Genomic DNA, 14,691 nt, shown 5'->3' with positions numbered 1-14,691 from the left:
CCAAGGAGGGAGGATCACTTGAGGCCAGGAGTTCAAGAGCAGCCTGCCCAACAGGATGAAACCTCGACTCTACTAAGAATACAAAAATCAGCCAGGCATGGTGGTGCACGCCTGTAGTCCCAGCTACTTAGGAGGCTGAGGCACGAGAATCACTTGAACCCAGGAGGTGGAGGTTGCAGAGAGCTGAGGCTGTGCCACTACACTCCAGCCTGGGCAACAAAGCAAGACTGTCTAAAAAAGAAAAAAGAGAGAGAAAATGGAACGTTTATACACTGTTGGTGAGAATGTAAATTAGTTTAGCGATTGTGAAAAGCAGTATGGCAATTCCTCAAAGAGCTAAAAACAAAAGTACCATTTGACCCTGCAACCCCATTACTGGATATACACCCAGAGGAATATAAATCATTCTACCATAAGGACACATGCACACAAATGTTCACTGCAGCACTATTCACAATAGCAAAGACATGGAATCAACATAAATGTCCATCAATGGTAGACTGGATAAAGAAAATGTGGTACATACACACCATGGAATACTACACAGCTACAAAAAAGAATGAGGTCATTTCCTTTGCAGAAACATGGATGGAGCTGGAGGCCATTATCCTTACCAAATTAACAGAGGAACAGAAAACCAAATATCACATGTTCTCATTTTTGCATTTTTAGTAGAGATGGGGTTTCACCATACTGGGCAGGCTGGTCTCGAACTCCTGACCTCATGATCCACCCCCCTCAGCCACCCAAAGTGCTGGGATTACAGGCGTAAGCCACCATGCCCAGCCGCATGTTCTCACTTTTAAGTGGGACCTAAATGATTGGAACCCATGGACACAAAGAGAAGAACAAACACTGGGGCCTACTTGAGGGTGGAGGGTGGGAGGAGGGAGAGGATCAGACAAAACACCTGTTGGGTACTAGGTTTAATACCTGGGTAACAAAATCATCTGTACACCAAACCCCTGTGACATGCAGTTTATGTATATAATAAACCTGTACATGTACCCCTGAACCTAAAATAAAACCTCTAAAACAGAAAAAGAAACACAATTGGAGCAAATCCACATGTGTTGAGAAAGGAAGTGTCCACCATACATGCTTCACTATAAAACAACATTACCAATTAATAATATAATTCATTAATGTTTGGCTGTATAAACAATGAGTGGGACAAATGAGAAAGTATTATTGAAAGATTCATGCCAACTGCAAACAGTGGTTACATCCTGGAAATGGAATTGGAGTGGGGTGGGGTCAGGGATCTGACACATCATTTTACAAGCACTTATATTGCTGGAATTTACAATAAGTGTGCTTTCCTATGTGACCGTTTTTTGTTTTGTTTTTTTTTTTTTTGTTTTTGTTTTTTGAGATGGAGTCTCCCTCTGTTGCCCAGGCTGGAGTGCAGTGGTGTGATCTCAGCTCACTGCAAGCTCCACCTCCCGAGTTCACGCCATTCTCCTGCCTCAGCCTCCTGAGTAGCTGGGACTACAGGCGCCTGCCACCATACCTGGCTAATTTTTTGTAATTTTAATAGAGATGGGGTTTCACCATGTTAACCAGGATGGTCTCAATCTCCTGACCTCATGATCCGCCCGCCTCAGCCTCCCAAAGTGCTGGGATTACAGGCGTGAGCCACTATGCCCAGCCACCTATATGATTTTCAAAATAACAGATGAAACCATTTCAAAAGACTCAAGAGGTGTGTGACATCCTCGGGCCCCAGAACCCAGGCCTCCTCCAGCCCCAACACTGTTGAGTCCCCTCTGAGATGGCCCTTTGAGGTCTCCTCATCCCACCACTCAGGTACAGAGACACCAAGACTCCCAGGAGGGGATCCTTGCTGCAGATCCCACAGCAGACAGGGATAAAGTGAGGTTCTGTCCAGTCTGACACACATACTGAGTGAGCACACACACTGTAGGCTTGTCCTGGATAGTGGGACAGTCCCTGCTATACAAGCACCATTCAGTGGACACTGGGAGCGAACAGATGAGACCAAACCGCCCTGCAGGTCCTAAGACAGGGGCAGCACAGAGCCCTAGGGGACATGGGTCCCATCCAGCCCTGAGCCTCCCCCTCACCCCATGGCCTCTCCCTCTCCCTGCTCCTGACCCAGGAAGAGCTACATAATGTGGGGGATTCAGTGCAACCTGAAAATGCAGTATCCTTCTTCAAGACAGGATTAAGAGGGTTTCAACACAGCCACAGAAGGGCACTATATTAAGTGCAGGACCCTTCTAAGCACAGGCCCCCATGTGATAACACAGGTCACATGCCAAGAAGCTGGCCCCGTCCTACCCTCCTGCCTCAGGTCTAGATGCCCACATTTGGGAGTGACCTCAGGGACTAAGAAGACAAAAGTTCACAGAGCTCAAGAAGAGACACGGCTCTACTGCTTCCTATGCCCCTTACTCTGTTCAACTCTTCTGCAGACCCTCAGGGCAGAAAGCCCCTTAGATGATGTGACAGGGATGGGCCTGGCCTCCTCCCTGGCCAGGAGAACACTGCAGGCAAAGGCCTGTGGAGTGCTGAGGTGACCCAGCCCTGCACTGACTGTCCTGCAGGGGGAGGTTGTTGTCCATCTCTGCCCAGGGCTCTGCAGGTAGAGCACTAATTTGAACCCTGGTCAATGCCTGGTTCTGGACGCAACAGGTGAGTCTAAGCCCTGAGACCATCAAGATGTGGTTATTGTGCCTCTGTCCTGATGAAACCATCTGTGGCTCCCACCATCTGTGGGACACAACCCCCACCCCCCTGCAGGTGTCCCTTGATACTGCCTCATGCCATCCTACCTTGGGTGATAACTATTCCCTGAGTCCCCAGTATTCCCACTGGGCATATCCCAGACGTCTGCATTCACAGACTTGATGCATGCCCATGACAATGGTCAGATTTTAAAAGGAATTATAAGAAACGTGCGCTGAGGCCGGGCGCAGTGGCTCACGCCTATAATCCCAGAACTTTGGGAGGTGGAGACAGGTGGATCACCTGAGTTCGAGACCACCCTGGCTAAAATGGTGAAACCCCATCTCTACTAAAAATACAAAAATTAGCTGGGTGTGGTGGCACCCACCTGTAATCCCAGCTACTCAGGAGGCTGAGGCAGGAAAATCGCTGGAACCCAGGAGGCGGAGGTTGCAAGAGCCGAGATAGAACCACTGCACTCCAGCCTCGGCGACAGAGCGAGACTCCGTCTCGAAAAAGAAACATGCACTGAAGTAAGAAAGTGGCACGGCATCAGACTTTGAACATCTGAGTTTAGTGTAAGCTTGTTTTAAAACACCAGAGAGGCTGGGCGCGGTGGCTCACGCCTGTAATCCCAGCACGTTGGGAGGCCGAGGCGGGCGGATCAAGAGGTCAGGAGATCGAGACCATACTGGCTAACACGGTGAAACCCCGTCTCTACTAAAAATACAAAAAATTAGCCGGGTGAGGTGGCGGGCGCCTGTAGTCCCAGCTACTACTCGGGAGGCTGAGGCAGGAGAATGGCGTGAACCCCGGGGGGCGGAGCCTGCAGTGAGCCGAGATCGCGCCACTACACTGCAACCTGGGCGACAGCGAGACTCCGTCTCAAAAAAAAAAAAAAAAAAAAACACACACACACCAGAGAAGAGCTAGAATCAAAGAACACTGCGAAAGAAAATATATGGAACATGACAGTGTTGAAATTTTGTCTAGACACATTAAAAACAAAGGATTTTTTTTAAAACAAACCAGTCTGGCATGACTTTTTCGTCTACAATTTCCTCACTGTCCACCAGAGGGCCCCAGCCAAGGGCCTTTCCAGGGGGCTGCTGACCTCCCCTCTGCGGGGCCCACAGGTCCCAGCGGAACTGTCTCTTTGAAAGTACATTTATTTCATGCATCTGCAGTTGTCTGGTCAGTCTCATGTCTAAATCATTGGATCTCTGCACAGAACGTCATGAGGGGTCCGCACATGAGTTTGAGGACTATCTGCCCAGGGTGGGTATTTTATATGGTGGGGTTTTTTTCACCAAATACTTATTTAAAACTGTAATAAAATACACATATCAAAAAATGTATCTTTTAACCATTTTAAACTGTACAATTAAATGGAATTTACTACAGAACCCTGATGGAGGGCTCCTGTAGCCCCAGCTACTCAGGAGGCTGAGGAGGGAGGATTGCTTGAGGCCAGGAGTTGGAGTCTAGTCCGGGCAACATGGTGAGACCCTGTCTCTAAATACACAAGTGGAATTAACTATATTCACAATGTTAAACCACCATCACCACTAATTTTTCCAGAAAATTTTCATCACCCCAAACAGCCAGACAGTAGAATAGATGCCTACACCATTTGTCCCCTCAGCCCCACACCACTGGAACACTACATTTTAATCTGCACAGAGAAAAGCACTGTCACAAGAACCAAAAACCAGGGGAGCAATCACAGTACCTGGTTTTAACTTCATATCGCTGAAAGAGGCATTGGGCCAGGTGCAGTGGCTCATGCCTGTAATCCCAGCACTGTGGGAGGCCAAGGCAGGTGGATCACTTGAGGTCAGGAGCATGAGACCAGCCTGGGCTACATAGACCCCATCTCTACTAAAAATACAAAAATTAGGCCGGACACAGTGGCTCACACCTGTAATCCCAGCACTTTGGAAGGCTGAGGAGGGCGGATCACAAGGTCAGGAATTTGAGACCACCCTGGCCAACATGGTGAAACCCCATCTCTATTAAAAATACAAAAATTAGCCAGGCACGGTGGCACGTGCCTGTAGTCCCAGCTACTCGGGAGGCTGAGGCAGAAGAATCGCTTGAACCCAGGAGGCGGAGGTTGTAGAGAGCCGAGATTGCACCACTGCACTCCAGCCTGGGCAACAGAGTGAGACTCCACCTCAAAAAAAAAAAAAAAAATACAAAAATTAGCCAGGTGTGGTGGCGCACTTTCATAATCCCAGCTACTCGAGAGGCTGAGGCGTCAGAATCACTTAAACCCAGGAGGCAGAGGCTGCAGTAAGCTGAGATTGCACCACTACACTCCAGCCTGGGCGACAGAGCAAGGCTCTGTCTTACAAAAAGAAAGAAAAAAGGCACTGAAGAGGGCCGGAGAGAGGCCACACCACCCCTCACCCATCCCCCACCAACCCGCAGCAGCCCTGCAACATGGAGAGAGAATCTGCACTTTGGGAAGGGTGAGTGCGGCCACTGGAGGACCTTACATTGATTGAATTCAGTGCTGCCCCATCACAGCAAAGAATAAAGCCATGCTGGGCTCAGCCAGTGCCCACACACAGAGGCAGTATTTGGACCAGCCCTAGCCAGACAGGTATCACCCATCCCAGCAGTCAGAACTTCAGTTTTTCAGCAAGCCTCCCCACGGTGGGCTGATGTGCTCTGGAGTCCTAGGTAAACTTAAAAGGCAACTCCTAGTTAGGCTGGGCTTAAAGCCAGTGGACTAGGGTGGCGTGTAACCAAGGGAGACACCAGCTGGCATGGCTAAGGGAATGCTTTCACCACCCCTCCCCCAACCCCAGGCAATGCAGTTAGAGGCAACGAAAGTGACTCCCTCCTTCTGCTTAAGGAGAGAAGAGAGAAGAGTAAAGAGGATTTTGTCTTGCATCTTGGATACCAGCTCAGCCACAGCAGGACAGGGAACTGGGCAGAGTCATGAGGCCCTTATTCTAGGCCCTAGCTCCCAGATGACATCTCTAGACACACCGTGAGCCAAAAGGGAGCCCACTGCCTTGAAGGAAAGGACCCAATCCTGGCAGAACTCATCACCTGCTGACTAAAGAGCCCCTGGGCCCTGAATAACCAGTAGTGATACCCAGGTAATATGCAGTAGGCCTTGGGCTCTGAGACATGCTGGCTTCAGGGGTGACCCAGTGCATTCCCAGCTGTGGTAGCCATGGGGAAAGACTCCTTCTACTTGAGAAAAATAGAGGAAAAAGTAAAGGGGACTTTGTCTTGTGCCTCAGGTACCAGCTCAGCCACAGTGGGATAGAGTAACAAGCAGTCTCTTGGGGTCCCCGAGTCCAGGCCTATGTTCCTGGAGAACATTTCTGGACCTTCCCTGGGCCAGAGGGGAGCCCACTGCCCTGAAGAGTGAGTCCCAGGCCCGGCAGCATTCACCACAAGCTGATGGAAGAATCCCTGGGCTTTAAGTGAACATCAGCAGAGGACGGGTGGAATCCCCTGTGGAACAGTGGTGGTGCTGGAGAAAGGGGAAGGAAGAGCAGGAAGGACTTTGCATTGTTTGAGTGCCAGATTAGCCACAGTTTGTTTATTCATTTGTTTGTTGCAATGGAGTCTCATTCTTGTTGCCCAGGCTGGAGTGCAATGGCATGATCTCTGATCACTGCAACCTCTGCCTCCCAGGTTCAAGCGATTCTCCTGCCTCAGCTTCCTGAGTAGCTGGGATTACAGGCACCCACAACCATGCCTGGCTAATCAGCCACAGTTTTTTACTCCAATCCCTGCCTCCCAGACAGCATTTCTAGACACATCTGAGGCTTGGGAGACCTCACCACCCTGAAGGGAAGGGCCTTGGGCAAGACCCAGTGCGGTGCTTAGGTCTGACCCAGCACAATCCCAGTGGTGGTGGCCACAGGGTGCTTGCATCACCACACTCCCAGTTCCAGGTGGCTCTGCACAAACGGAGAGATTCCATTTGTTTGAAACAAATTAAGGGAAAAGAACAAGAGTCTCTACCTGGTAATCCAGATAATTCTTCCAGATCTTATCCAAGATTGCCAAGGCAGTACCTATGTAAGTCTGCAAAAACCACAGCATTCTTGGGCTTGGGACCCAAGTGCCTTCAAATACCTGGAAAGCCTTCCCAAGAAAGACAGGCATAAACAAGCCCAGACTATGACATGAAGACTACAATAAATACCTAACTTTTCAGTGACCAGACACCAACAAACACCTATAAGCATCAACACCATCCATGAAAACACGACCTCACTAAACAGGCTAAATAAGACACCAGGAACCAATCCTGGAGAAAGAGAAATATGTGACCTTTCAGACAGAGAATTCAAAATAATTGTTTTGAGCAAACTCAAATTCAAGACGACACAGAGAAGGAATTCAGAATCCTATCAGATAAATTTAACAAAGAGGCTGGGCACAGTGGCTCGTGCCTGTAATCCTAACACTTCGGGAGACAGAGGCCAGAGGATCACTTCAACTCAGGAGTTTGAGACCAGCCTGGGCAACAGAGTGAGACCTTGTCTCTATAAAATAAATAAAATTAAAATGTTAACAAAGAGATTAAAATAATTAAAAAGATTCAAGCAGAAATTCTAGAGTTGAAAAATGCAATTGACATGTTGAAGAATGCAACAGAGTCTCTTAATAGCAGAATTGATCAAGCAGAAGAATTTGTGAGCTTGAAGACAGTCTATTTGAAAACACAGAGGAGACAAAAAAAAAAGAAGCATATCTATAAGATCTAGAAAATAGGCTCAAAATGGCAAATCTAAGAGTTATTGGCCGTAGGCCAGGCACGGTGGCTCACGCCTGTAATCCCAGCACTTTGGGAGGCCTAGGCGGGTGGATCACGAGGTCAGGAGATCGAGACCATCCTGGCTAATACGGTGAAACCCCGTCTCTATTAAAAAATACAAAAAAATTAGCCAGGCATGGTGGCAGGTGCCTGTAGTCCCAGCTACTCAGGAGGCTGAGGCAGGAGAATGGCGTGAACCTGGGAGGTGGAGCTTGCCGTGAGCTGAGACTGTGCCACTGCACTCCAGCCTGGTGACAGAGCAAGACTCCATCTCCGGGAAAAAAAAAAAAAAAAAGGTTATTGGCCTTAAAGAGGAGGTAGAGAAAAAGATAGGCACACAGGGTTTATTCAAAGGAATAATATAAGAGAACTTCCCAACCCTAGAGAAAGATATCAACATTCAAATACAAGAAGGTTATAGAACACCAAGCAGATTTAACACAAAGAAGACTACCTCAAGGCGTTTAACAATCAAACTCCCTAAGATCAAAGATGAAAGGATCCTAAAAGCAGCGAGAGAAAAGAAACAACATACAATGGAGCTCCAATACATCTGGCAGCAGACTTTTCAGTGGAAACCTTACAGGCCAGGAGAGAGTGTATGGCATATTTAAAGTGCTGAAGGAAAACAACTTTTACCCTAGAATAGTATATCAGGCAAAAATATCCTTCAAACACGAAGGAGAAATAAAGACCTTCCCAAACAAAAGCTGAGGGATTTCATCAACACCAGACCTGTCCTATGAGAAATGCTAAATTTAATCCTTTAATCTGAAAGGAAAGGATGTTAATGATGAAGAAGAAATCACGTAAAGGTACAAAACTCACTGGTAATAGTTAAGCACACAGAATAGTATAACACTGTAATTGTGGTGTATAAACTTCTCTTATGTAGAAAGACTAAATGATGAACCAATCAAAAATCACAACTACATTAACTTTTCAGGACACAGACAGTACAATACGACATAAACAGAAACAACAAAACATTAAAAAGTGGGGTGACGAAGTTGAAGTGTAGAGCTTTTATTAGTTTTCTTTTTGCATGTTTGTTTGTTTATGTAATCAGTGTTAAGTTGTCACCAGTTTAAAATAATGGTTTTAAGATAGTATTTGCAAGCCTCATAGTAACCACAAATCAAAAACCATACAACAGACGCACAAAAAATAAAAAGCTAGAAATTAAAGTATACCACCAGAGGAAATCACCTTCACTAAAAGGAAGACAGGAAGGAAGGAAAGAAGAAAGAGAAGACTGCAATAAATAAAAACTGAAAAACAAATAACAAAATGACAGGAGTAAGTCCCTACTTATCAGTAATAACATTGAATGTAAATGGACTAAATTCTCCAAAAAAAAGATACAGTATGGCTGAATGGCTGAAAAATAAGACCCAATTATCTGTTGCCTGCAAGAAACACAGTTCAACCATAAAGATACACATAGACTGAAATTAAAGGGATGGAAAAAGATATTCCATGCCAATGGAAACCAATAAAAGAGTAGGAGTAGCTATACTTATATCAGACAAAATAGATTGAAAGACAAAAACTGTTAGAAGGGAAAAAGGAGGTCATTATACAATGATAAAAGGGTCAATTCAGCAAGAGGATATAACAATTGTAAACATATATGCACCCAAAACTGGAGCACCCAAATATATAAATCAAATATTAGAGAGATAGACCCCAATACCATAATAGCTGGAGACTTCAACACCCCACTTTCAGCATTAGACAGATCTCCCAGACAGAAAATCAACAAAGAAACATCAGACTTAATCTGAACTATAGAACAAATGGAACTATAGAACATTTCATTCAATGGCTGCAAAATACACATTCTTCTCCTCAGTACATGGATCATTCTCAAAAATAGGCTATATATTAGGTCACAAAACAAGTCTTAAAACATTCAGAAAAATTGAAGTAATATCAAGTATCTTCCCTGACTACAATGGAATAAAACTAGAAATCAATAACAAGAGGTATTTTGGAAACTATACAAACACATGGAAATTAAATGATATACTCCTAAACGGCCAGTGGGTCAACAAAGAAATTAAGAAGGAAATTGGAAAATTTCTCAAAACAAATGATAATGAAAACACAACATACCAAAACCTGTGGGATACAATGAAAGCAGTACCAAGATGGAAGTTTATAGCTCTAAGTGCCTACATCAAAAAAGAAAGAGAAGAACTTCAAATAAATAACCTAAAACCTAACGATGCATCTTAAAGAACTAGAAATGCTAATAACGAGAATATATAAGGAGCTCAAACAACTCTATGGAAAAAAATCTAATAATCCAATTAAAAGAAAGGCAAAATATCTGAACAGACTTTCTCAAAAGAAAACATACGAATAACAGACAGGCATATGAAAAGGTGCTGAACATCACTGATCATCAGAGAAATGCAAATCAAAACTACAATGAGATATTATCTTGCCCCAGTTAAAATGGCTTTTATTCAAAAGACAGGCAATAAAAAATGCTAGCAAGGATATGGAGTAAAGGGAACCCTTGTACACTGTTGGTGGGAATGTAAATTAGTACAACCACAATGAAGAACTGTTTGGAGATTCCTCATAAAACTAAAAATAGAACTACCATACAATCCAGCAATCCTACTACTGGGTATATACCCAAAAGAAAGAAAATCAGTATATCAAAGAGATATCTGCACTCCCATGTTTGTTGCAGAGCTGTTCATAACAGCCATGATTTGGACGTAACCTAAGTGTCCATCAACAGATGAATGAATGAAGAAAAGGTGGCACTTATACACAATAGAGTATTATTCAGCCATTAAAAAATGAGATTCTATCATTTGCAACGATATGGATGGAGCTAAGGGTCATCATATTAAGTGAAATAAACCAGGCACAGGAAGAAAAACATCACATGTTCTCACTTATTTGTGGGATCTAAAAATCAAAACAATTGAACTCATGGAGATAAAGAAGAGAAGGATGGTTCACAGAAACTAGGAAGGGTAGTGGCGGGACAGGGGAGAGGTGGGTATATAGTTAATGGATATAAAAAAATAGAAAAAATGAATAAGACCTACTATTCAATAGCACAAGGGGATTATAGTCAACAATAATCTAATTATACATTTTAAAGTAACTAAAAGAATGCAATTGGATTGTTTGTAACACAAAGGATAAATGCTTGAGGGGATGGATACCCAATTTTCCATGATATGATTATTATACAGTGCATGCCTGTACTAAAATGTCTCATGTACCTCATATATATATATACACCTACTATGTACCCACAAAAATTAAAGATTAAAAAACAATAATTCCCCATTGCTCCCTGCCCCCAGATCTTGATAATCTCTAATCTACTTTCTGTCTCTGAATTTACTTATTCTTGATTTTTCATATAAATGGCATCATACACATGTCACTTTGTTTCTGGCTTATTTCACTTAGCATAATGTTTCCAAGGTCCATCTATGTTGCAGCAGATGTCAGAGCTTCACTCCATTTTAAGGCTGATTGACATTCTGTTGTATGTATCACCATATTTGTTTATCCATTCATGTGTTGATGGACACTTGGGTTGTTTCTACACTTTACCTATTGTGAATAATGCTGCAGTGAACATTCCCATGCAAATATCTGTTTGAGTCCCTGTTTTCAATTCTTTGGACATATACCTAACAATGAAATTGCTATTTCATATAATTCTGTGATCAGCTTTTTGAGGAAAAGCCAAACCGTTTCCCACAGTGACTGTGCCATTTTATATTCCCACCAGCAATGTATGAGGATTCCAACTTCTCCACATATTGCCAACATTTCTTATTTAACATTTTAAATGAATTGTAGCAATTGTTATAGGTGTGATGTGGTGTCTTACTGTGGTTTTGATTTGCATTTCACTAGTGACTATTGATGCTAAGTGTCTTTTCATGTGCTTATTGACTATTTGTATATCATTTAGACAAATACCATCTGAGTCCTTTGCCCATTTTTGTTGTTGTTGTTGAGATCGAGTCTCACTCTGTTGCCCAGGCTGGAGTGCAGTGGCGCAATCTTGGCTCACTGCAAGCTCCGCCTCCTGGGTTCACCCCATTCTCCTGCCTCAGCCTCCCAAATAGCTGGGACTACAGGCGCCTGCCACCACGCCCGGCTAATTTTTTGTATTTTTAGTAGAGACAGGGTTTCACCGTGTAAGCCAGGATGGTCTTGAACTCCTGACCTCGTGATCTGCCTGCCTCAGCCTCCCAAAGTGCTGGGATTACAGGCGTGAGCCACCGCGCCCAGACCCTTTGCCCATTTTTAATCAGGTTTTTGGGTTTTTCTTATTATTGAGTTGTAGCAGTTCTTTATATTTTCTGAACATAAAACCTTATTCATATAATGGTCTGCAAATTTCTTCTCCCATTCAGTGGGTGATCTTTTCACTTTCTTGATAATGTCCTTTGATGCACAAAAGGCTTTCATCTTGATAAAGTCCAGTTTATTTTTCCTTTTGTTGTTCATGTTTTTGTGTCATATCTAAAAAGTCCATTGCCACATCTGAGGTGATAAAGACTTATCCTTATGTTTTCTTCTGAGAGTTTCTTATGATTTTAGCTCTTATACTTAACTCATTGATCTGTTTTAATTTTTGAATATGGTGAGAAATAGAGTTCCAAAATTTCATTTCTCTGCAGGTGGTTATCCAGTTGTCCCAGCATCATTATTTGAAAAGATTATTCTTCCCCCATTCAATTAACTTGGCACCTGTATTAGTCGGGGTCCTCAGAGAGACAGAGAAAACCAGATAGAGATATAGTTGTAGATATAGAAATAGATCTAAATATATGAGGGGATTTGTTAGAGGAATTGGCTTGTGTGAATACGGAGGCTGAGAAGTCCCATGATTAGCCAGTTACATGCTGGAAAACCAGGGAAGCTGGCAGCATGGCTCAGTTCTGACCAAAGAAGCCATGGTGTACCCTCAGTCCGTGGCCAAAGGCCAAACAACCTGGAGTTCTAATGTCCAAAGACAAAAGGAAAAGGGTGTCCCAGCTCCAGGAGAGAGAGAGAGAGAATTCATCATCCCTCTGCCTTTGTGCTCTATCCAGGCCCTCAGCCAAGTGGATGGTGCCCACCCACAGTGAGTGAGGGCAGGTCTTCCTTACTGAGTTCACTGACTCCAATGCCAGTCTCTTCGGGAAACACCCTGACAGTCATACCCAGATACAAGGCTTTACCAGCTATGAGGGTGTCTCTTAATCCAGGCAAATTGACACCTAAAAAACCACAGCACCCTTGTCAAAGATCAACTGACTGTAAATGTGAGGGTTTACTTCCAGACTGTCAAATCTAATCCACTGGTGTAAGTGTATCTTTATGCCAGTTCCACACTCTTCAGATTACAGTAACTTTGTAGTAAATTTTCTTTTTTAAAAATATGTGCATAATCATAGGGTACAAGTCCAATTTTGCTATTCTGATATATTGCATTGTGGTAAAGTCAAGGCCTTCAGTGCATTCGTCACTGGAGCAAGGCACACTGTACACACCATATAGTAAGTTTTCGGATAAGGAAATGTGAGTCCTGGCCGGGCGCGGTGGCTCACGCCTGTAATCCCAGAACTTTGGGAGGCTGAGTCAGGCAGATCACCTGAGGTCGGGAGTTCGAGATTAGCCTGACTAACATGAAGAAACCCCGTCTCTACTAAAAATACAAAAAATTAGCCGGGCGTGTTGGTGCATGCCTGTAATTCCAGCTACTCGGGAGCTGAGGCAGGAGAACCGCTTGAACCCGGGAGGCGGAGGTTGCGGTGAGCTGAGATCGTGCCATTGCACTCCAGCCTGGGCAACAAGAGTGAAACTCCATCTCAAAAAAAAAAGAAGAAAGAAAGAAATGTGAGTCCTCCAATTTTCTTTTTCAAGACTGTTTCAGCTATTCTATCTGTCTTTATTTTTTGTTAATGTATTTCAATAGTTCTTTTTTTTTTTTTTTTTTTTTTTTTTTTTTGAGACGGAGTCTCGCTCTGTCGCCCAGGCTGGAGTGCAGTGGTGCAATCTCGGCTCACTGCAAGCTCCGCCTCCCGGGTTCACGCCATTCTCCTGCCTCAGCCTCCCGAGTAGCTGGGACTACAGGCGCCCGCCACTGCGCCCGGCTAATTTTTTGTATTTTTAGTAGAGATGGGGTTTCACCGTGGTCTCGATCTCCTGACCTCGTGATCCGCCCACCTCGGCCTCCCAAAGTGCTGGGATTACAGGCGTGAGCCACAGCGCCCGGCCTTCAATAGTTCTTAATGGGGACCATTCCCTGACCTGCTTCCAGGGAAATCTGGCAAGCTGGAGACCTCTTTAGGAACTTGAACTAAGTAGAAAAAATATTTTTTTTTCTTTTTTTTAAGACAGAGTTTCGCTCTAGTCACCCAGGCTGGAATGCAATGGCGCAGTCTTGGTTCACTGCAACCTCCGCCTCCTGGGTTCAAGCGATTCTCCTGCCTCAGCCTCCAGAGTAGATGGGATTACAGGTGTCCACCACCACGCCCAGCTAATCTTTGTATTTTTAGTAGAGACGGGGTTTCACCATGTTGGCCAGGCTGGTCTTGAACTCCTGACCTCAGGTGATCCACCCACCTCAGCCTCCCAAAGTGCTGGGATTACAGGCATGAGCCACTGCGCCCAGTCAATATCCTCATTTTATTTGCTGAGTTGCTATGTTAAAGTGTGAGTTGCCTGCCATGAATGAATGAAGAGACACTTAAAGCACTTGCCTGCATGACGATGTGCACCACCTTCTCTCTCCCCTTGTCCTGTGCCCTCAGGCCCTCTTCACCCAGGCCCAGGTGGCCCCATCCATCCAGTGGCCTCTACAAATGGATTCCTCCTCAAGCTGGCCCACAGACCTTCCTTCCAGCAAGTGACTCACCTGCAACCTCCTCCACACACCTGAGCCAGCGGTTCTCAGTTCTTCTCTGAGGTCCCGCAGGAAGGGTGATGATCTCATGTAGGTTCACTCGTATTAGGTGACACATTCTCACAAACTGATCTGTGCACTAAAGCACACAGCCACAACTCCTGAGGATGTTTTGCCATTGCCAAGTGTTGTTTGTCATGAGATGAGAGGTAAGAAAACAACATTTCACATCATGATTTAGCTCTAAATGACTTTTTTAATTGTATTTTTTAATTGACACCTAATAATTGTACATATTTATGGGTCCATAGCGATGTGATAC

This window comes from Gorilla gorilla, chromosome 20 (genome assembly GCF_029281585.2).
Source record: "Gorilla gorilla gorilla isolate KB3781 chromosome 20, NHGRI_mGorGor1-v2.1_pri, whole genome shotgun sequence".
NCBI classification, from domain to species: domain Eukaryota; kingdom Metazoa; phylum Chordata; class Mammalia; order Primates; family Hominidae; genus Gorilla; species Gorilla gorilla.
This window is presented reverse-complemented; position numbering follows the sequence as displayed.